General features: G+C 43.0%; 1 pseudogene; it reads right to left on the reverse strand.

Annotated features, from left to right (window-relative positions):
- Positions 1-21959, reverse strand: part of LOC106950946 (uncharacterized) — a 174998-nt pseudogene that overhangs the window by 95036 nt on the left and 58003 nt on the right.

Here is a 21959-nt window from a genome sequence, read left to right on the forward strand (position 1 = left end):
TGCTTCACATGGAGCTTCACATGATGCTTCACATGGAGCTTCACATGATGCTTCACATGGAGCTTCACATGATGCTTCACATGATGCTTCACATGATGCTTCACATGAAGCTTCACATGATGCTTCACATGATGCTTCACATGGAGCTTCACATGATGCTTCACATGAAGCTTCACATGGAGCTTCACATGATGCTTCACATGATGCTTCACATGGAGCTTCACATGATGCTTCACATGATGCTTCACATGGAGCTTCACATGGAGCTTCACATGATGCTTCACATGGAGCTCCAGTTTTTATATCTTCTACTGGTCTGAGGTCAGAGGTCAGATGTTAGTTTGCTTTATCTGCCCAGTTTGAACCACCAGGGTGTTTGAGACAAAGTTAACGGTGGTGCCCAACGCATCATGACGCTGCCACCACCGTGTCTGACAGCTGCTACCTACCAAGACTAACAAAGCAACAAAAACTGAAACTGAGAAAAAAATTTTGTTAACTGACATAACAAAATGGGGATAAACTAGCCAAAGTGGCCCAGACTCTACTCCCCTAAACTTTATTTTTATCCGTCTTTGGGATTTGGCTCATAAGGAAGAACTGATCAAATCCCACTGGAGGTGTATGTATACATCTGAGCCTGTGTGTCTGTTATTAGAGAAAATGTTGTCTGGTTTGTGTTTAGATGAGTGAAAGGAAATCCGTTTTCCTCCAGAGCAGGTGAAGATCCGTCGGTTCAGGTAAAGCCTGGACCTCCAAACGCTTCATGATGTTTGACGTCGTTCTGAATTACGCTGCCAAGCCGCTCCAGGTTTTACACTCGGCACTGATTTGTCCTCTCAATGCAAATAATGGAGTATGGATGGATGCAGCGCGGCCACTCAGAGCGCCGTCCGCTCCACCTGCGGCGCAGCCGAGCGTGCTGCAGCTGTAATTGGCCATCGCATCGATGACAGAGAAAGCTCGTCCATTCATCACATCTCCCTCCTCCCTCTCTCTCGGCCCCGCTGCTGCCAACCTGGACCAATCCCCCTCCTCCTCCTTCTCCTGTGCTCCTCTTCCTCATTAAAGTGGGACCCAGGCAGTAGCGGTCACTGCCTCTCATTTATTTTCATTTGAAACTGGTGCAGCTCCACTGATCCTCTGGGGCTGCAGGAGAGAGGAGGATGGTGTCATTCTGATAACAGCCAACACACACACACACACACACACACACACACACATGCCGTAATGCAATGCCTTGTGCATGTGGACGGGACACACACACAATCCCAAACACAAAGGCGTGTCTGTGTGCGTCTGCCTGTGAGTAGATGCACTTTCACACCCATTTCAATTCATTTCACGCACATATTCACACATTTCATGTACCTGCGAAGCGCCGCGCTCCGCTCCTCCTCGTCTTCCAGACGCCCCCCACCCACCAGCATGCTTCTGTCTTGATTGTGTGATTTTTGAGACGGTGATGATAGCGGGGTGTGAATCAGCGGCCGGTTAACCTGCACCTATTGTCACCTGTATGATTGCCTGTATTGATCGGGTGTCTGTTGCATGCCTGTGTGTGTGTGTGTGTGTGTGTGTGTGTGTGTGTGTGTGTGTGTGTCTGCAGGGGGCTTCCTGCAGGAGTGTGTCCGTGCATTTTATTAGACGCCCCGACGGAGCGGCCCTGCCTGACATTCGCCTGATTGAAAAGGGGCGAGGCAGATTAAATCGCCACGGTGACGGAGACGGCGTGCACCCGGCGGCTGTTTGGAGACGGCGGCGGGCGTTTTAAAACCTCACAGCTCAGACCCACTAGACTGAGCTGACAGAGAACCAACGGGACCGTTACACAGGACGGGTCACTGATCCAAACACACACAGGAAGAACCAGACCAGAAGCTCATCTGTCTCCCTGCTGCACTTTAGATTCAAATAAATCCCAACTTTGAAGGAGTTCTCCAAATAACTCTCTATCTTCAAATCAAGGAAAATGCAGCTGCCTCCCAGCAGGGGCGGATCTGAAAGGGGGCTTTACGGGGGCCAAGTCTTTACCCTAAAAACAAAACTCTCTTTTTTATGTACAGAAGCCTCTTAAAACCTTCAGATTAAATATTAATTCACCAAAAATTCTTCTCAATTTTACTCATCAGGTAAAAAAGACTTCATATTTTTGAAGTAGCCGTCCAAGAATTTACTCACATTTTTACAAAAGAAAAAGAACTGAACATTTTTCTAATATTAAGAGACTGCTCAATTATAACACCTTACCTAATATTTAGAAATTATGCCAAGCTGGTAAAAGTAGAAAATGAAGCAAAAATTCTGGTTTTTAAAAGACAAAAATGTGAAAAATGATACAATAACAAATGAACTAAATGATAAAGGTCATTTATAACTAAAATTTATCTGTTTTCTTCCAACTTTTTGTTGTCTCAAAATTACACCAATGTGAAAATACGTATGTCTTAATTTTAAATACATATAGTCATATTATAATTATAATATTTAATCAGCTTTAATCAGGTGATTTTTATCAATATATTCTTCCACACTGTGAGGATATTTATAATCTAGACCCAACATGTTGAACATGAATGCAAAACCAAGATGGCTTCCACTCAGAGATGGGACTTCCTCTGTGGAACAGGCTGTGGTGCATTCAGGGACGACTTGGAAACCAGATCGCCTAAAAGTCAAAACAGCTCTAAGCATTTTGAATTCTCAAATGTCAGCACATTTTTATAAAAGAAAAAAATCTTGATTGTTTTCAGGCAGTTTTATGGTTGTGTAATTTAATCGGACATCAGCTACCTGTGTGTCACATTTACAGCTGTACCAGAAACATGCAAATACAATGGTTCTGGCCGGAACCTTTATTTTTATAATAATTTATTATGCTGAGTGAGAACGTGACCGCTGCTTTATCAGAGCTTGAAGAATATCAGACACAAGTTTAACTGTTCAGTATTATACTGTTTTATGATGATTCATATGGAGAATCATATATTTTAATGTACTTTATAGTTTAGTTCTGTGCTGATTTGTATTATGACAGTTTGTTAGATTTAATATCAAAGTCTAAACTAAAATGATGAACTTTTCAGAAACAGAAAAACCTAAAAGCTGAACTTTCCTGCCAGATGCTGCTGAACAACAAAAATGCTCATCTTCCTCTGTCCTCATCTCTCCGTCCTCTATCCGTCTTCTGTCCTCCTCATTTATCCATCCTCTGTCCTCCTCATCTCTCCGTCTTCTGTCCTCCTCATTTATCCGTCTTCTGTCCTCCTCATCTCTCCGTCCTCTATCCGTCCTCTGTCCTCCTCATCTCTCCGTCTTCTATCCGTCCTCTGGCGTCCCCGCCGCCACTCACCTGGTGGAACGTTGTTCCCACAGGCTGAAGGTGCGGAAACGTTCCCTTCCTCGCCTGTCGCTCGAGGAACCGCTTGATGCAGAAAGTCACATTTTTCATCTGGAAATTGCAAATGAAGGGCATGCCTCAAAAGCAGTTTCATTTGTCACCCAATGAAGCATTCACCGATTCAGTCAGTAAATTATGGTGCAATAAATTACTACCTGCAAACATCAATGAAATATGTTGACTCGTTGCAAAACAAGTCAACCTCAGCACGACTGTTTTTCATGATCAGGTGCGCAGCAGCGGCTCGATTCTAATCTTTTATGCAACAGGAGGGGGAGTCGGCACAAAGTGGGACCGCTGGAGTTCCACCAGTTAAATTTATCCGTAATGGGAACTTTAAAAATAAAAAATGCAACATTGGGAGAAGGTGGAATGCATTTTAGATGGAGAGGAGCGAGAGGAAGCGAGCAGCTGGGGATCTATTTTGCTTTGCCATTATTATTTTCAAAGCAGGGATCCCGCTTTTCCTCCCGTTCCTGTCGCTGTCATCGCTCCTCATCACCCCCCTGCCACCTCCTCCTCACTTTTCCTCATTTTCACCAAAAGTTTGACACGCAGGAAAAAAAGAGCACATATTTATCCCGACCTCCCGCTCCGCCATCATCCCACCCATTTGTGTTTAATACCTGCTAGAAATTGCACAGACTTGAATAAATAAGTAAAATAAATAACAAAGGCTCTGCTAGATGGCTGGGAAAATGTCACATCCTGCTTCGCTTGAGTGGTTGCCTTTGGTCTTAATACCAAAGCCCTCCCATCAATCTGGATCCCATCTCTCTTTCTATTAAACACAAGTGCAAACTCACAAATCAGCTTGGCAAAGATTCCCACCGCCTTGGGGGGGAATTCTCTCAGTTTACAGAAAGTTATATATAAGGAAGATTTTATGAGCAGAAGATGAAGAATGAGAACACTGACACAGAAATATGCTGCAGCTCCTGAAACATCAAGGAAAGAAGTAAGAATTCATCCATATTCATGCCTGTGTGGGTGGAATAATACAAAAATGTAAATAAGCTGAAAGGCAAACAGCGACTGTTTGATGAGAGCCGTATCTAAACAAAAACAAGTGAAATGTGAATGAAGTCAAAGGTGAATGACTCCAATCTGCCAGATATTCAATTAGCAGCAGCAGAAATCTGCCAGGACTCCAAGCTGCACTGCAAGCCTCCGAGAAACAAACACCTGAACCATCAGCTACAAATTCATCTGTAAAACTCCACTGGGTTGTTTTAGTTCTACAGTTTAGTTTGGTCATTCTGCCACTTCCTGGAGTATTGTGATTGGTCCTTCGCTCCCTGGTTGTTTGCGAGTTAACGACAAATTTAGCGGCTGAGTTTGAGACATAAATACTCAACAAGAGAAATGATTGTTTGATTACAAATATTTCTGCGCTGAGATCAGTTTGACTTTTCTGTCAGGCTAGTGACGGAGACAACGCCACAGAAATGCAGCTTTTCAGGAGAACCGCATGAAAAGTGAGGATGTTACTCATCTCCATGACAACGCAGGAAAATGGGACAAAACCAGAAGGACGGGATGTTCTGCTCGACCCGGAACAACGGATGCAGAGCTGGAGGTTCCTCTGGTTAAAACTGAATATTAACAAGGATTTCTGACTTTATGTCCAGAGCAAATATCTCAGGACAAAACTAAACTATAGGATATACATCAACTGGCAGATTATTTCACTTTTTCATGAACATAAATGGATTTTTGACTAATAAGTAAATAAGTGATCTCACGAGACCAAACACAATTGGAAAGATTTTTTGTTTTTGCAGTGAAGTGATGAAGCGAAGTGACATCTGGGTCAGGAGAGCTCCTGATGTGTGTGTGTGTGTGTGTGTGTGTGTGTGTGTGTGTCAGCTGACTGCATCGTCCTCCCAGCTCTTTGTTTCTCTCTCTGTTCCCTTCATGGTTTACAGTTCAGTTTAGTTAATGAGTGAAAACCTGAAGTGTGAATTCAACTAACTGATTCTCTGCAGGATCTTCAGCCTCATAAATACCAGCAATAATATCTGCTGAAGCTCCTCTGCTCTGTGTCTGATGTTTGAGCTAAAGTTGGGTGAAATTGTGCATTTTTTTTATCTCATTTCCAAGCTTTCCAGGAATGTAGGGCAGCAGACTAGCAAGGAGCTGCTGCTTCTCTCATGGGACGAAGCTTAAACTGAAGCTTCCTGGAACAACAGGGATGCAGGGAAAAACTCTCCAGGAGACAAACTGATGGTGCCAACTCCAGGATTATTATTCACAGTCTGGATTAGACCTGCTGTACGGCAACTTCTCTGAAAACGAGGCTGAATTTAAATGTGAGTTTTATTGTCCTGGTCAAACTGTGTCTGCTGCTTCTCCTGGTTATTTTCCGTTTTACATTTTAAAACATGTAAATGTTTTGAGATCATTTCAATAAAAACTGTAAAATAAAAAAACAACTGATAATAATTGAAAGTCTTAACAGCTCATTTGAAGATAAAGTCAATCCGTGGCAAAATCTGACAGATTTTTATCTGAATTTCCTGTTGGAGTTTATGTGAATTATGTTGCCATGGTAACCCAAATCCCTCCCAATAATCTATCATAGTCACTGTACAGACTACATGATGACTTGATCATTTTACAATGAATGATCCATTTGGAGTTGAACTTCTGCTCCAATCTGGAATAAATTCAATTAAAACTCAAATTAATTAGTTTTTTAAGTGCAGGGACCACAATAAAACATTTAAATTGACTTAATTTCAAGGTCTGTAATTAACTGCAGTTCAATAGAAAACTATACATCAACAAAATAAGAGACGTTTTCATTCAAATATCGGTGTGAACCATCCGATTGGTCAAACACTAGCATTAGCATTAGCAACATGGTTAGCAATGAGATGCTACTTTAGGCTTAGATAGTTTTGCTGATTAGCTAAGTTCTTTTAGCTTAACAGGAGCACCACAGTGGTGTTTTCCAGCATCCAATCAGATTGTTTCAAAGCAGAAATTAAAACCCAGAGGGCCGAGGGAATGAATTTGTTGTCCATCGATGCTAGCGGATGTAGCATGCGCGTCAGATTTACGGCCAGAAACACGATTTATGAATCTAAATTAGTGCATTAAAGCCCAGCTGCTAGTTTTTTTTACAATATATATTCTTCTGTTTGTTCTGTACGAGTTTGATAGAAGAATGAATGACAACTAAATGTAAATCAACAGAACATGCAAAAATCTGATGAAATATTACAATTTAACCCAAAAGTAAATCCAGTGGAAGTGGATTTGCCCTCCCACTGGACAGCTGGACCAAGAGGAAACTTCACTGTGGACCAGTCGGGTCTCCAGAGGCTCAGCCCGGTCCGGCTCGGCCCAAACGCGGTTCAGCGATCGGCGCTCCCCGAGGAGGCGCTGCCAGATCAGACTGCACATACCTGGCACATCACAGCCTCCCTCCCTCAGGAGGCCGGGCTGAAGACACGGGCAGGGAGCGCTGATTAAAAATTCATCTCTGTTTATTATGATTTATGCATGTTTCACTGAGCCAGGGACGGAGAGAGAGGAGAGGAGAACAGCTTCATTAGTGCATATTGTGCATCCGTGTGTGTGTGAGTGTGTGTGTGTAGCAGGTGGGGAATAGTTAAAATTATGGATCGTACGTGAGCTTCATTAGAATGTTTGGCATTCGGGCCGAAATCATCCGTCTTCACCAAACACCTGCATCTCCCTGAAAAACAACAATCCAAATCCCAAATTATGTGAAGCACTCGGCCCATCAGCATCCAAACGCACAAGACCCTCTCGCTAAGTTCTGCCTTAATTACCCATTTCCGCCTCCGTTGTTTGGAATTCAAATCAAATCTGCCTCCTGTTGCATGTTGACTCAGCGCAGAGTGACGCGGCAGCGGCTAAAAGTGCTGAGTGGCAGCAGGAAGCAGGCCACATCGCTGCGCAGTGCACTGATGCAATCATCGCACACATTCCGTACATACAGCGGCTGCAGCATGCGATTGCATGCTTCAGCCGGCGATCGGATGCTGCAGCGACAGCTCGATGCAAAGATCATCACTGAACATGACTGGAGCCGACTGATGCATTCAAATCACAGGCAGCTGATTAGTTATTTGCTTTGCTGACAGACCAGGTTCACTGCAAAAACACAAAACTTTACCAAACATTTTAGTCTGGTTTATAGAGCAAACATCTTGGTGTTCTTGAAAACAAGTTACTTCTAAGTTAGTTTTCTCTTATTTCAAGTGTACTAAGATACTTGCACTGGAAACTGAACAAAAGTACTTGGGGAGATTCTTTGTTTTTGCGTTATCTTATTTTCCATGACCAAGTATTTCTATCCAGTAAGGATTCAAACCAGCAACCTGCTCCTCAACTCTTCTGATTCTCATATTAAATATTAATAACTCCTGACTGCCTTCAGAAGTTAAAGGAAATGAAAATAGTTTCCTCCTAACATGTTCTTTCAGATCTGCAGAGATCTGCTCCTTCAGAGCAGAATGCTGCATCCAAGGTGCACAAGAAAGCCTCATCACAGATCCTTCCTCCCAACAAGTTGTTTACATTCCTATTTCATGCAGTTTTCCATAATTCTGTAAATAAACCATGTTGTCTGTAGAGCTGCAGCTTTTAAAAGCTTCAGAAAACTTCAAATCTGATGTTTTCCATCCAATCTGAGCTGAAAACGTCAGAGCTCCAACAAAGGAAAGTCTAGAAAGTCTGTTGAATATAAAAATGTCTGCATTTGTTTGTCTGTATAATAAAACTGAAATAAATCAATAAAACACCTTAAGATTATTTCTGTAGAGATTCTGATATGTTTAAACTAGATTTATATTACATTAAACCTTGTTTTCAATATCTGCTATGAAACACTAAATAATACATTTACCCAAACAGAAATAGTTGAGGCTTTCTGCTCCAGCAGTGGCATAAAGTAAAAAGTGATTTTAAGGTTTGGTTTGAACTCAGCTGCTGTGTTTGGTCCAGAAACACCTTGAAGGAAACGTCAAACCAGCAGCAGCTCAGAGAGAAAACTGAGGTTCAGGATGTTAAACACGGTCCAGATGCCTTTCTAATCAAAGGGAGAACAATTCATCTAAAATATTAAACTAAGGCGTTTGAGCGACCAGAAACGGCTCTAACAGCCTTCAGGCTTTCAGCCAGACGACAAGAACTTCATCTGAGAGCGGCTCGGTTCTGTTGGGTTTGGACTTCTATTGTTTCTTTGTTCTGTGATTTATTTAAAATCTGGATTCTGTTTCCTCTGCATTGATTCGAGTCTAAGAGAATTTTACTTTTATGTATGAAATGAAATGAATCTTTAGTAAAAATGATATAATCAAACTATAATCTGATCTATAAATTATAACAAAAATGATTTTATGGATTTTATGTTTCTGGTGCTGCAGCAGCTGCAAAAACTTCTCCAAAAGACGTCGATCTTCTTCTTTCTGCTCTATTGTTGTGTGGGTATAATGTCCCATTCTCCATACTTAGTGCCACCTGCTGGTCAGGAGGAGTAAAAACTGTATTTCATTGATCTTCCATTCATTCCTGGCAGAGAGACAGTTTCCTGTGGGAGTTTGGGATGTAAAGAGATCACACAGGTTTCTTTAAACCCGTTGAGTTTATTACTTGTGTTGCATTTTTAAGAATTAACTAAATGTTTTTAACATTTGGTTGGAGAAAATTCTGATTCTTCTGAACACAGTGAATGTCTGGGGTTGTCTCCATGTGGTGATACGGATCATTTCCGTTTCCTAAATCATGGTGTGGTAGAGTGGGCTGAAAACGGAGCCTTGAGGAACTCCAGGTGGGATTGTTCACATCAATGAGATCCTTATGAATTATTCTTGTTTTGCGTTTTTGGTTTTGTCCAATAGTGGTTCAGGTTTTTATCCTTTTGTTTCCCAGGGTAAGCATGTTTTATGAAAATGCTGCAGATCATCCTGACAACAGAAAATGAAACATTCCTGGTTTTAAAAAGAGGAAACATAAATTAACTTTTGGTTTTTGCTAAGTTTAGTGATGATGTCACTCTGAGCGCTGCGTCCTCCCTGGACATGAGCGTTGTGTCTTTGTGATTCGGGGGAGCAGAGCAGCGAGTCCGTTTTAAATTGTTTACAGTTTAATGACCGATTTGTGTTTGTTGTTCCCGCCGAGCGCGCGCTCCGCTCTCACTCGCCCCGCCATCCTTCTCCTGCACTCTGTGTCTCCTGCTCCCTAACACGCTCCGACAGCAAAAGGTCAATGCCCATTGGCTACATGGGGGGGCATTGAGTGATGCGAAAAGGGGTGGGGTTGTCATGGCAACGTGCAGGGAAGCGGGGACGCAGGATGCAGTCGGTGCCAAAAGAGAAGAAGAAAAGGGCCGGAACCTGAGAGGGATGAAAAGCCTCCGACGGACGGCGGCTCGGTGGGTGGAGGCGCGGCGGACTGGGAGGCCAGAATCAACTGGGTTTTAACTGGCTGACGCTTTACCAGCCTGGCAAATGGGAAGGGTGTTGACTTGGCCAGTCATGCCAGTAAGGCAGACAGTGGGGCCTGAACACGGCGAGCTGCGAGCTGCTCTGTTATGTCTGTGAGCCGCATTCTGCTGAGCTTGGCTTCACATTAATAAAAGAGGGATTACTAAAGTCTGCAGGCTCCTCTTAGGCCCTCCACCAGCCAGCAGCACCCCTCCTCCCGCTCACCCCGCTCTGCATGCCGCTCACGTCCGCCCCATTCAGAAAAAAAACACTCATCTGCCTATTCTCCTGTCTCTTCCCATTTCATTTCTCTGCCTTTAAGTAGAAGCAGAAGGAAATGCACGAAAACAGATAAATTATTTAGATTTTTTCCCAAAAGAAAAGAGGAAAAAAAAAATCTTGACTGTGCAGTTTGAAAGAAAAAGGGGGAAAGGAAATGACGAGGAGTGAGAAATAAAAATTACATTAGATACAAGATTCCACAATCATCCCGGTGATATGAAGAATTAATCTTATCTTCCAGCGGCACGCGCGGCCGGGAAGCAGCGAGCGCCTCCAAAGGCTCCGAGATGACAACAGGACAAATTCGCCTTTCCATTACGGCGCCATTCATCCATTGTGACGGCAGACACCTCGCGATAAGCAGCCGTATTGTTGCCATTGACAATGTCATTATGGGACAGTAAACAAGAGACGGCACGGAGGGTCGGGATGAAGCGGGCGGGGCGGCGAGGTCACAGAGCCAATCTGGGATGAAAGGATGCGAGACCCCGCGGGAGTGATAAGACACCTCTTCTTCTGCTCCATCCGTCTCTTCTCCCAAAGCCAAGGGCGGCCGAACGCCTAGAACAAAGCTCCGCCGCGCCGCGCCGCCGTAATCAACTCCTCTGTACTCACTATCTTCCCTGGAGGTCGTCCGCAGAAAGAGGCTTAGAAGGAGGAACGGCTTCGGGATCACGGCTGTTAAGATGGGAAATAGGTTGACATTCAGCGAGTCTCTCACCCCGTTTTAAGTACCATGGAGGGAGCAGAGCCTGCAGGTAGAGCCAGGCTGGTTCAAACCACACAGGCTTCCAGATGAACAACATGACCAGCAGATACTTCCTCCAATATCTTCACTGATTAATTCGACCAATACGACCAGATGATGTTTTGAAGAACAAATACAGACAAGAATTAGACATTATTGTTGAGGAAACTAAGAACCAAGAGATTAGTTTGGACAAATGGAGTCAAATCAGTAACTGAGTCAAGGTTTGATTGGTCCATTTAAAAAGCTCTTTAACCAATGAAAACACTCCTGGAATAAAAGTTTCATTCATGAATCAGAAGCTTCTAGTTTCATTAGTTTAGACAGAGTCGGGCCAAAGTGGACTGAACATGGCTGGTGTGAATGCAGCATTCACACAGACTCCGGTCCGCTTTAGCCCGACTCCGGTCCGCTTTAGCCCGACTCCGGTCCGCTTTAGACCGACTCCGGTCCGCTTTAGCCCGACTCCGGTCCGCTTTACTCCGACTCCGGTCCGCTTTAGCCCGACTCCGGTCCGCTTTACTCCGACTCCAGTCCGCTTTACTCCGACTCCAGTCCGCTTTAGCCCGACTCCAGTCCGCTTTGACACAACTCCGGTCTTATTTACACTTGCCATCTATTCCTTGGTGCTCATTGGCTGAATCCCAAAGAGCACAAATAATGACAACTGTACTAAGATGATTTCTAGCATGTGAATTAATACATATTGAGGTAAATTTGGTGTCTAAACTTCTGAAATAGGCAGTTATGTTTTCAGGGATTTTCAGCTTTTTGCAGGGGGTTGTGGTCCCCAACCCTGTGAAAACTGTAGTAAATAGTTTGTAAAAAGTTATTCTTATTAATTGAGATAATTTTGAATGTATTTTCATTTAGAACCTTTTCAGGAAAAGCAAGAGAAAAACAGCATTTTGCAAACTGAAGGGTCATAGATACAGCTGGGAGGGACACCCATCAGATTTTTAAGTAAATCAGAAAGTGGAGCCTCATTCTGCTCGTTTTGGGTTAAACTCTTTTGGACCTCTGGTCACCGCCTGAATAATTCACTCCATCTGGCTGCTGCTCTGCTGGAGATGTTCAGCATTTATGAAATTTTCCTGAAAAGGTAAAAAAAAAGAAGCAGGCACCAACTGATTTCATCATTTTAGGAGTTTCTGTTGCACAAAAGATGTTGCATGAAATAAATGTGAATTTACAAGGTACTTCTTTTAGCAAAATATTCGTAAATAGAGTTTTCTTTGAATGATTTTAACCTGAAACTCCAGAAGCTGAAGTGTTAGCATTCTGGGCATGCTCCCACCCCTCCCTGTGGGCCTGGAGCTGACAGGATTGTTCCTGTTCCATTTGCAGACATTAGCACTGGGAGATTAATTTGTCCCCTTCCATTAGGTGGGAAAGCAGCCGCCATGGCTGCTCAATTATCGCTTAACAAAAAGAAAAATACTCAAACGCACAGGAAGCATCAAAATAACAAGCATGAGTGTCGCCGTATCATGCGGATGCATTTCTGTGCGTTCGTCAGCGGCAGCAGTGGGCAGGTGTCTGCTTTCTGTAGCTAATTAACAGAAAACCGACTGACACTCGGATCTGCACAGGATGACAGGAGATGGAGAGGGGGATGGAGGAGGATGAGATAAAGGCTGTTTCTGCGTTTCGACTTCCTGCTGCTTCCTCTTTTATGACGACTCCGACTTCATTAGTAATAATGAACATCAGCGAGGCTCCATGAAATGTTTGGATCCTTGAAAAGACAAGAAATCCGTTTAAATCCGCCTGTTTTCCGGCCGGAGTGACAGACGGCATTCCAACATCATTCCCACCAGTTTGGTGACTGGGATGGCCCCAGTATGGCCGCCGCAGGACTCAAACATCTGAGCATCACAGCAGAGATGTTAGCATGAAAATCTGCGACAGAAACAAAGTGTGATTGCAGCTTTTTTCCCGTCGCGCTCCGCTGATGTGACGATGTGCCGTGTGGTGAGACTCGCTAATTGGCTCACCTGTTTCTGCGCCATCTGGAGCCGCTCAAAAAATAAAACAGGAGAAAGAAGAGCCACACCGAGTTCCCCAAACACACACACACACACACACACACACACACACACACACACACACAGTACCTACATCCAGCTGAATATCATATGTAACATCACAGTTGGGTTTTAACTACTTATATTTATTTGAGTAACTTTTTTGAAAAAATGTACTTTTAGAAGTATTTTTACTGCGCTGTACTTTTTATTTTTACTTGAGTAAAAATATGTTGAAGTAGCGCCACTTTTACCCGAGTATAATTTTTTGTTCTCTGTGAAACTTCAAGATCAAGATTCAGTCCCAAAATTAGAAAATAGTAAAGAAACAACTAATATTTAAATTGTATTAAAAGTTCCTGAAAAACCAAAGTATGTTAATATCCATAAAAATAAATGAAATATTTGAATCACAGACGTTTTCAATGCAGATTTACCTGCTTGTCTTTTCTAAATAAATATATTAATAAGCAGAACTCCATCAAATAAAAAAAAAAGAGAAATCAAAGAGAAAAAAGCAATAATCTCTAATTGGAAGCATCGTTTTATGGTTTTTATTGCCTTTTTATGAGCGGTTCTAATCCTCCCGGCTCCCATCGGGCTCCAGGTCTGCGGTTCGGATCGCAGCAGGAAGTTCCTCCGGGCCGCAGCGCCTCCCCTGCCACCGGGCGCGCCACCGAGCGCGCTCACAACAACCCTGTCGTCATTAGCAACGGCTCATAATTCATGCGTTTGGATGGAAAATGGATGAGCGGCGGCCATGACAGCAGCTGCTGGGGAAGTATTCGGTTCTGTTCAGACGCTGCAGCCCGACTCGCCGCTCATGCTAACATCTGAAAGGTTCAGACTCTCAAGGTTTCCTCCTTTCTTCAGCTCAGTGAGATCGGAAGGAAAACATCATCAGCTGGATTCAGGTCTGGGCTTTGACTAGGCCCACTCATTTCCATTTATCTCCATGTTCCACCAAAATGAGTTTTAGAAAAACCCCAAAGACTTTTTTCTGTCAGAAGCTGCTGAGGGAAACCATCCCCTCAGCATGATGCTGCCACCACCATGCATCATTATGGTGTGGAAAAATTCACTGAATTAAGTGAGTTCATGTGTATCATGAAAATGTGGGTCATTCAGTTTAATAGTTGTGGGTTTTTTAATTTAGTTTAGTTTTATTACGTTGTGACATTTTGTTCGTTTTTAGAGCGTTTGCTGGTTTTTATTAGTTATATAGTTAAATACTGTTTAGTTTTTATTAGTTTTAGTTTTCATACTTTGGTTCATTTTTAGGTGCAGAATCCAAACATCTGAGTCTTGAGATTATGTTTACATCGATTGGGCAACGAATAATTGATATTTTGAAATAATAAATTCAGTTACTGTTGAATAAATAACTGACTCCCAACTTTTGCAGACAGCTGAAGGAAACGGCTTCACATCAGTTAGAAAAGCTAATAAGCAGATTAATAAACAGAGTATTAAATCTCTAATTTCAGTGCGTTTTAGTTTTATAAACGACAGTTCCAGTTATAGTTTTTCTTTATTTCAGTTAATGAAAATGTTTTCTTGGTTCCAGTAATAACCTGGGTGAGGTTTTCACAGAGTCTGCCTGCCGCTGCACTCAGCCACTTCCTGTCTCATAAATATTCAGATGAGGGAATAACCGGGGGGTGGGGCCTGGAGCGGCGTAGCAAGGGGCCGCCGTTGTCATGTGGGGACCGGGACGCCGCGTTGTGTGAGTCGCTGTAATTACAGCCGCTGCTGTCTGCTGAGTGGCTCTGCTCTGTAAACAGGAAGTGCGTCCCTCACACACCTGCAGAGAGGAAGCCGGGCCTTTGGAGAGCCGTCGTGTCGTGCATGATGCTATTCATCCTCTAATCAACACTTGTTTGCTGCGGTGTGTGTGTGTGTGTGTGTGTGTGTGTGTGTGTGTGTGTGTGGGGAGGTCATGTCAGAGCCAATGGAGGGTTTGCGGCTCATAATGACCGAAGCTGAAAGGCATCCGAGGAGCCGCGGTGGCTAATTATCAGCTGTGTGCCTTCAAAGAACATTATCAGGACAAAGACCTGCAATTAGACACTCTCACCCACACAATCCCCTCGCAGCCTTCATCACCCCCATTTCCGCCGTCAACTCTTCCTCCTCCCAAACTGTCTTCCTCTCCTCTCCACCCTCTTTCATTTGCTCCCTATGAGTCCCACGACCCTCTTTTCCTCCATTTTTTCATTTCCTGTCTCTCTTTTATTTATCCCCAACCTCCCAATTCCTGCCTTACTCCTCCTTCTCGCTCCTCTTCCTCCTGGCCCAAAACAGACACTTAAATAACAAGCCGGGTGTCAGTCAAACCGCCAGAGAGCTTCATTAGAGGAGGAGAGCACACAGGATCAAATTATACGCCCAGTTCTGCTTTGTGTGAACGTGTGTGTGAACGTGTGTGTGAGGCGATTGGACGGCGGCGGTGGAGACAGAGAGGAAGCGAACGCGCTGCAGAATGACGCAGCTGTGTGTCGGATTAGAGCTGCGTCTGTTTGTTTGTGTCTGACAGTCGCTGCCTCGCCCATTTTCTCCAATCAGGCAGAAAAACAAAAGCTGAATTATTCTCACATTCTCCTCCTTTTCTTCTACGTTCCGGTTTTAGCCGCATCTGGCCGGATCCAGGCTCGGTTCTGAGCTTCTGGACCCACTGGAGCAGATCCAGGTCCGAACTCATGAACATATGAGCTCAGTGTGAGAAAGATTAGATAATTCTGCATAAAAGATGGTAAAAATGTGAATACCAATATTTCTACTTTACTTCAATCAAACTAGATTTATTGAAGCCCAAATGTTGCCGTGCCAACGCTGCACCTTTTATCTCAACATTAAAAGAACTTTGGTTCCTTAGAAAAGTCAAGTGTTTAAATATTTACCACAAAAATATCACAACTGATAAAAAGATAATCAAGTCAAAATTTATGCTTCACTTCCTGTAAACCTAAAAATAAAAAACTAAACGGTGAAATAGTAGAACAGCCATCCTTAAGTTTTGAATAAAACACAGATTCTCCACCAGGGGGCGCTAAGCCAGAATTAAAAACTGAAATTTTGCTACGTTTCCATGAAAACACAAAAACTTAACATTAAACTGATTTTACAGCTTAAAGCCTGGAGTAACACTGCTCCTCCCCCACCTGTTGCTGAGCACTGCCAGCCAGCTGGCTGAAACTCCGTTTGAAAACATTCTTAATGCTGAAAATCAGTCATGACTAGAAATCAGCATTAAAAGTTACAAATATCAATAAATGCATCCAGAATCCACTTCACCTGGAATGACGTCATTTAATGATTTAATTACAAATATATAATAGAAATATGACATGAATATTGTTTGAGTAGCTCGTAATAAAAAGAGAAAAAAAGTAAATTATAAGCAGAACAAATTAATTTCAGCTAAACTTGAAGCAAAGCAAAACTTTTCCAGGTTTCACAAACAAAATCTGGAATATTTAAAAACTATATTTGGGAAAATCATTTATCCATATTATAATATACAACATTATAATTACTAATTCTCACATAAATATATGTTTTAATTAGATATCACTGAAAATGTGAGTTTCTCCATTCAAAACTTTTAGTTTTCTGATAATTTCCTTTTGACATGAATAACTGGGCTGTTAACCATCACTACAGATTTAACCCCAAAAGAATCTACTAATGATCTTTAAGGATAATTCTACTTCAAATATCGCCAAAAATAATTTTAAACTTTCTTTTAAAAAAAGACAAGAAGGTTTATCAGCAGAAAACAAACTAAATTTAGGACAAATGGAAACTGAAACATAAAACTGTGAAAACCTGAAATATTCCTTCTGGACCAGCAGGACATGAATTGTGGATCTGTGCAGAACATTTGGTCTGAGCATGAACCAGGTTCAAGATTTTGAATTCAGTTTTTCATTATAAAGTCTCTTTTGAGTGTTAAAATATGAGTTTTATTCAATCTTATGTTGGATATCTTAAATATCACAATAAAAATGCCTGAAAATGTCTAAAAGTTGCAGTTTAAGACGCATGTTTTAATCACAGACAGGTTTATAAAAGTTAAATATTTCATTATAAAGATGTTTTACCACAGAGAGCAAAGGTCACACCAGGCCAAACTAAAACCAGCAGGAAATGATCCTCATTCTCTAACAAACTCCTGGATGAAATATGAATCCATCCTGCAGGAAAAGTTGCAGCCAACATTCAAACTGACCAAAATGCTTTTCTAAAAAACTTAGAAGCAAAACTTTGTGAATCTTTCATGTCATTAAAACCGCATATTCTTTAACTATTTCCCAAACAATCCTGACTCCTAAATGGATCTTCTCCTTTCTGCTCCATTTCCCTGCTGCAGAAATCAGTTCATAAAGACTTAAAATGCCATAAGAGAGGAAATCCATCACAGCGCTCATCCCTCTGTTTGCTGGAGTTTGGAACAGGATCGACCAATCAGACGCCTCCGTTCGCCTCACTGACGGCGCTCAGGAAAGATCCTCATCTGTCCCGTTAACGACGCCTCAGATGAGGAATAGGTGGAGCTATTTTTACCCGGGCCTTATTTAAAGCTCCCCGCCCCTCTGGGGTCCGGCGCTGACGGCTTCGGTTTAATGACCCTCCGCCGCGTCACACCTCTCCAATTTCCTCCTCTCCTGTCCAGGAGTTCAACTCATCATTCTGTCCTTCCAGACCAACAAACCCACAACCCGCTGCAGCTCTGATGCCGCCCTGCAGGATGCATGCGGCGCTGCATGCAGCGCAGGAAGAGGAGAAAAGTTTTCCTACCTTTGTATCGGTCCAGAGAGGTCGCCGGCGTCCTGCCTGCAAGACAAGACAGAGAAATGATTAGAGAAAACGTCTTGAAGAAAACCAGAAAACCAAAATCGGAGAAATCAGTTTCATAACTTCCCCATAGAAAAGTCCAAACCATTTAAATTTTTCTTCAAAATTATGGCAATTATTGATAAAACATTTTTAAAATTTTGCATTCAGAACATCCAGGCTGTTTTTCCCCCTGATAGTCCAGAGGAATCGGTTCTACTGGAACCAGAACTCCATCATCTGCTCCACCTGCAGCTGCTGTGGCTCTGAGTCAAACCAACCTGTTCCCCTCCTGGCCTGTGGGGGCGCTGCACCAAGAACTGAAGGAAACGACACAAAAACCTCTGAAGACACTGAGAACAACTTCTGTCTTCTTTTAAGGCAGCTAAACGCTTCCTTCAGTTTAAAGTTGTGATGGATTTTTCTACAGCTGCTCTGCCGGTCAGCTGGCTGAAAGAAGGCGTCAACATTTTTCCTTCCTTACAGAAAAAATCCTCTAAACTCTCCAGGACTGAATAATACTGATATGAAATTCCAGAGTGAATTGAACTCTATGTAATGCAGGCTGTTGCATGGCTGACTGCAGATTTTGCAGCAGCAGATAGCCTGACTAACCACCAATCAGCTCATCAGAAAAGTCAAAAGTAGCAAAATTACAGAAAGGTGAGAATATCAGCACTTCACCATCTATGATTAATACCAGCTGGTTATTCTACATTTCTGCTTTAGTTTGTCTATCAAAACAACAGCAAATCTAGAAAATATGGTAACTTTAATAAAAATTGTTGCAGCAGCAGAAACAATAATTCCCTCATTCCAAAAACGGTGAAACAGTTCAGCCTCAGTTTGAATTTAAGCTACTTTAAATCAAAAAGGAAACAGTTGGATGCTGATGAAGGTGGAAATCACATAGGATATTGGCAAACACACACACACACCAGGCGATCTAAATGGTAAACTGGTCGTGTGTGTCCTTGGGAACAGTTGAGAAACTTCTTCCTTCCTCTGGGTTTTCTCCAGAATTCCCTGCTGTTTCCTCTTTCTCCCTCCTTCTCTTCTTCTTTCAGCCCTTCTTCCAATTCTCTGTTCCTCTTCCACTGCATGTAAATAAATTGGTCCCCAGGCCCACCACTACACAACGTGTGTGTGTGAATGCAAGCATAGCACTCAGTGCAGACACACACACACACAACCCTCCCAATCTCAGAGCAGCCCCTAATTAGCCAGAGTTTTTTTTGTCACAGAGGTAAATAAAGTAAAGAATGAGTTGGAGTGCTGAGAGCTGAGGCTGGGAGGCGGGGTGGAAGGTGATGGGGGCGAACGGGTGGACTGGAGGGGGGAAAGTGCAAGTGAGTATTATGATGATGAAATGCGGCGAAAAAACTCGCAGCTCCTCCTCAACACGGCGGCCAATCACCGGCAGCGCCGCTCTTTGCATTTCAAAGACGCACTCTTGTCTGTTTCATCTCCCCAAAAACCAGCAGAGACGATTGTCCTGTTATCCTGCAACACACACACACACACACACACACACACACACACACACACACACGCTACAGCCACCTCCGCTTCAGTCCATTTTCCTTCACCATGAATTATGAAAAAGGGAAAATGGAACATCAAACACACTCTGCTTGCTCTTCGACGTTTACACCGCGACACACACACACACACACACACACACACACACACACACACACACACACCAAGCCTGCATTTCTTCGTCTGCATGCTTGCATGCAACACTTTCCTCACACTCTCAGTCACTTATGTTACATCTGGATGATGAAGCAGCAGAACTGAGTCAGATTTGGTTCAACAGCATTAATGAAAACAGCAGCAACATGTTCAGCCATGATGGGAAAGTAAGTACACCCTCGGTTAAATCCAGGCTTCAATTCACTAGTTCAGTTCAAAAAGAAAATTATTTATGACATGAAATATTATTATATCAAGAATTTCTATTAATGCTGACAATTGTGGCAAACAGCTAATAGAAAATCCAGATTTCTAGATGACAATTGATTTTTTGATAAATACTCAAAGTTTCAGACAAACTGAATTCTGAGTTGCTTCATAAGTCATAAAGCATCATCATCAAAAAGATGCTCATAACTATGAAATCATTATAAATGGAGCTCTGACATGGTTGGTATGAAGCTGAGATTGGACTGGGGCCCAAAGTGACAATCTGCTGGAGGCCCCAGAAAGCTTTGGACCGGCTCTGTGACATTCCTGAAATCATCTCAGATTTTACTTTACATTATTTATAGTTTGAAATATCAATAATAATGTTTATGTGTAAAATGTCTCTCTCCACATCCCGGTCTTTACTTCCTGGAGTTAAATGAACCTCAGGACGTTTCAGAACCGTCCTGGTCTCAACGCTCTGAGACAGTAATGGATCAAAACTCCCCAAACAAAAACAGCCGCTTTTTTCTCCACCGAATATTCAGGATTTGTTTTTGAAAGTAAAACTGTGCTGAGTGTCTGGTACCCAGCGCTCATTAGCAGGGTTTGTTTTGGCGCCGGCGTTCCCAGGGTTGACCTGTCAGTCAAACGGCGCCGCCGCTGCTCTGCGGTTCTGGAGACGGTCGGGAGCTTCAGGGACCGAACCGTCGGGAAGCCCTGATAATTATGACTCTTGTTTGTGGAGATGAGAAGGAAACAGGCAGGTTGTGCTGGAACAAAACATTTCACACATGAAGGGCTGGAGAGCAGGTCAGGAAACCCTCAGCAAGCTGACAGGGTGTCAAAAGAGCGGCGCAGGGGCCGTCTGTGGCCCTCACAGTGATTATGAGTGGCCCTCAAAACAAAAACGGCACAAACATTTTCCAGCTAAAGGTCAAAGGTCGATGCAGTCAAACAAATCTTTGTGAAATTTTCCCCATCTTTCAAAAAAATACACAAATTAAAGTCTCCAAAATATGGAAAACAAAACACAAAGTTGTAATTTAGTAAAATTTAAGCGTAAATAGAAACATACACTAAACTCCACTAAATAAAGCAAAAGTTTGTCAAGAATGAAAAACGTCCTGAAAATAAACAAAAAGTCCAAAGACAACAGAAAAAATATTCAGGACATTTTGAGTTTATATGTTTGTTTTTGTCTAAATGAGGTCTAAATAGTTAAACAGTTAAACGACTAGATTGGTAGGTAAATTTATTAAACCTAGATTTTATGTTTCATGTCCCTCAGACTTTATTTTATTAAAATATTACATTGTGTTAGTTGTGCAGAAAAAAATGAAATAATTAGCTTCTTTTAAATAAATATGCTTTCTAATTAAAACTATTAAAAACTCAAGTTTTTTTGTGGCATTCAGTTACTTTGAAGTTTCATCCCATGAGGTGAAGAGTTTGGACCGCTGCCTCTTTACGTCTTGTTTGCTTCGGATCAAACTGAGGAATCGATCAGATAATCAATGGGAGAAAGTTGGACCTTTAAATGTGATTCTTAAACACGCAGCAGCTCAAACAAAGTGACTCAGACAAAAGACAAGCAGCTGCACTGAGCATAATAGGAGCCCTTTAAATGGAAACTGAAGTGTTGCACCTTTGTTAACATGGAAATGTCAGATTAGTGTTTAAAAAGGCTTTTTAAATTTCACCGTCGCTGCAGGAGTTTCTGCCGCCACCGCTGACCCTTTCAACCTCTCCAGCGTCTCACCCTTTTAAGGTTTTCTATTACGGCGCCTGAGTCAGAGCAGAATCTGCAGAGCTACTTAAAACAGAAACGTGGCTCTTCAGAGGGACGAATCGGTCCAAAACCAGAAGCTTTCAGGTCCGATTCTGGTCGCCCAGGTGGGCCAGATCTGGGTCAGCGTTGATCACAGATGGGAGAGCGGCGTCCAGGTGGAGAGCAGCCAGACTTATGCTTAGTGACAGACAGACACACACACACACACACACCACCGCGGGCCTGTCGGAGACGAAGAGCGGAGCTGAAACGCGATGGGCTCTCGGGGCGGCGGCGCCACGGTCGCCACGGAGACGGAGCAGGTGGCGGGACCGGCCAGCACCACGGGCGCATTCCAGACGTCGTGATCAACAAAAGATGTGACATGAGGACGCGCAGGCGGGAGCGCCACAACCAGCCGGCTGCCACGGCAACGGCGGCGAGCGTTTCCCACGTCGGAGCGATTCTGTAGCTCTGACTCCGTCTGGATCGTTTAGAACACATGTCTCAAACTCAAGGCCCGCGG

Source organism: Poecilia latipinna, unplaced genomic scaffold (genome assembly GCF_001443285.1).
Source record: "Poecilia latipinna isolate Pla-1442-1.1 unplaced genomic scaffold, P_latipinna-1.0 Scaffold431, whole genome shotgun sequence".
Taxonomy (NCBI): Eukaryota; Metazoa; Chordata; class Actinopteri; order Cyprinodontiformes; family Poeciliidae; genus Poecilia; species Poecilia latipinna.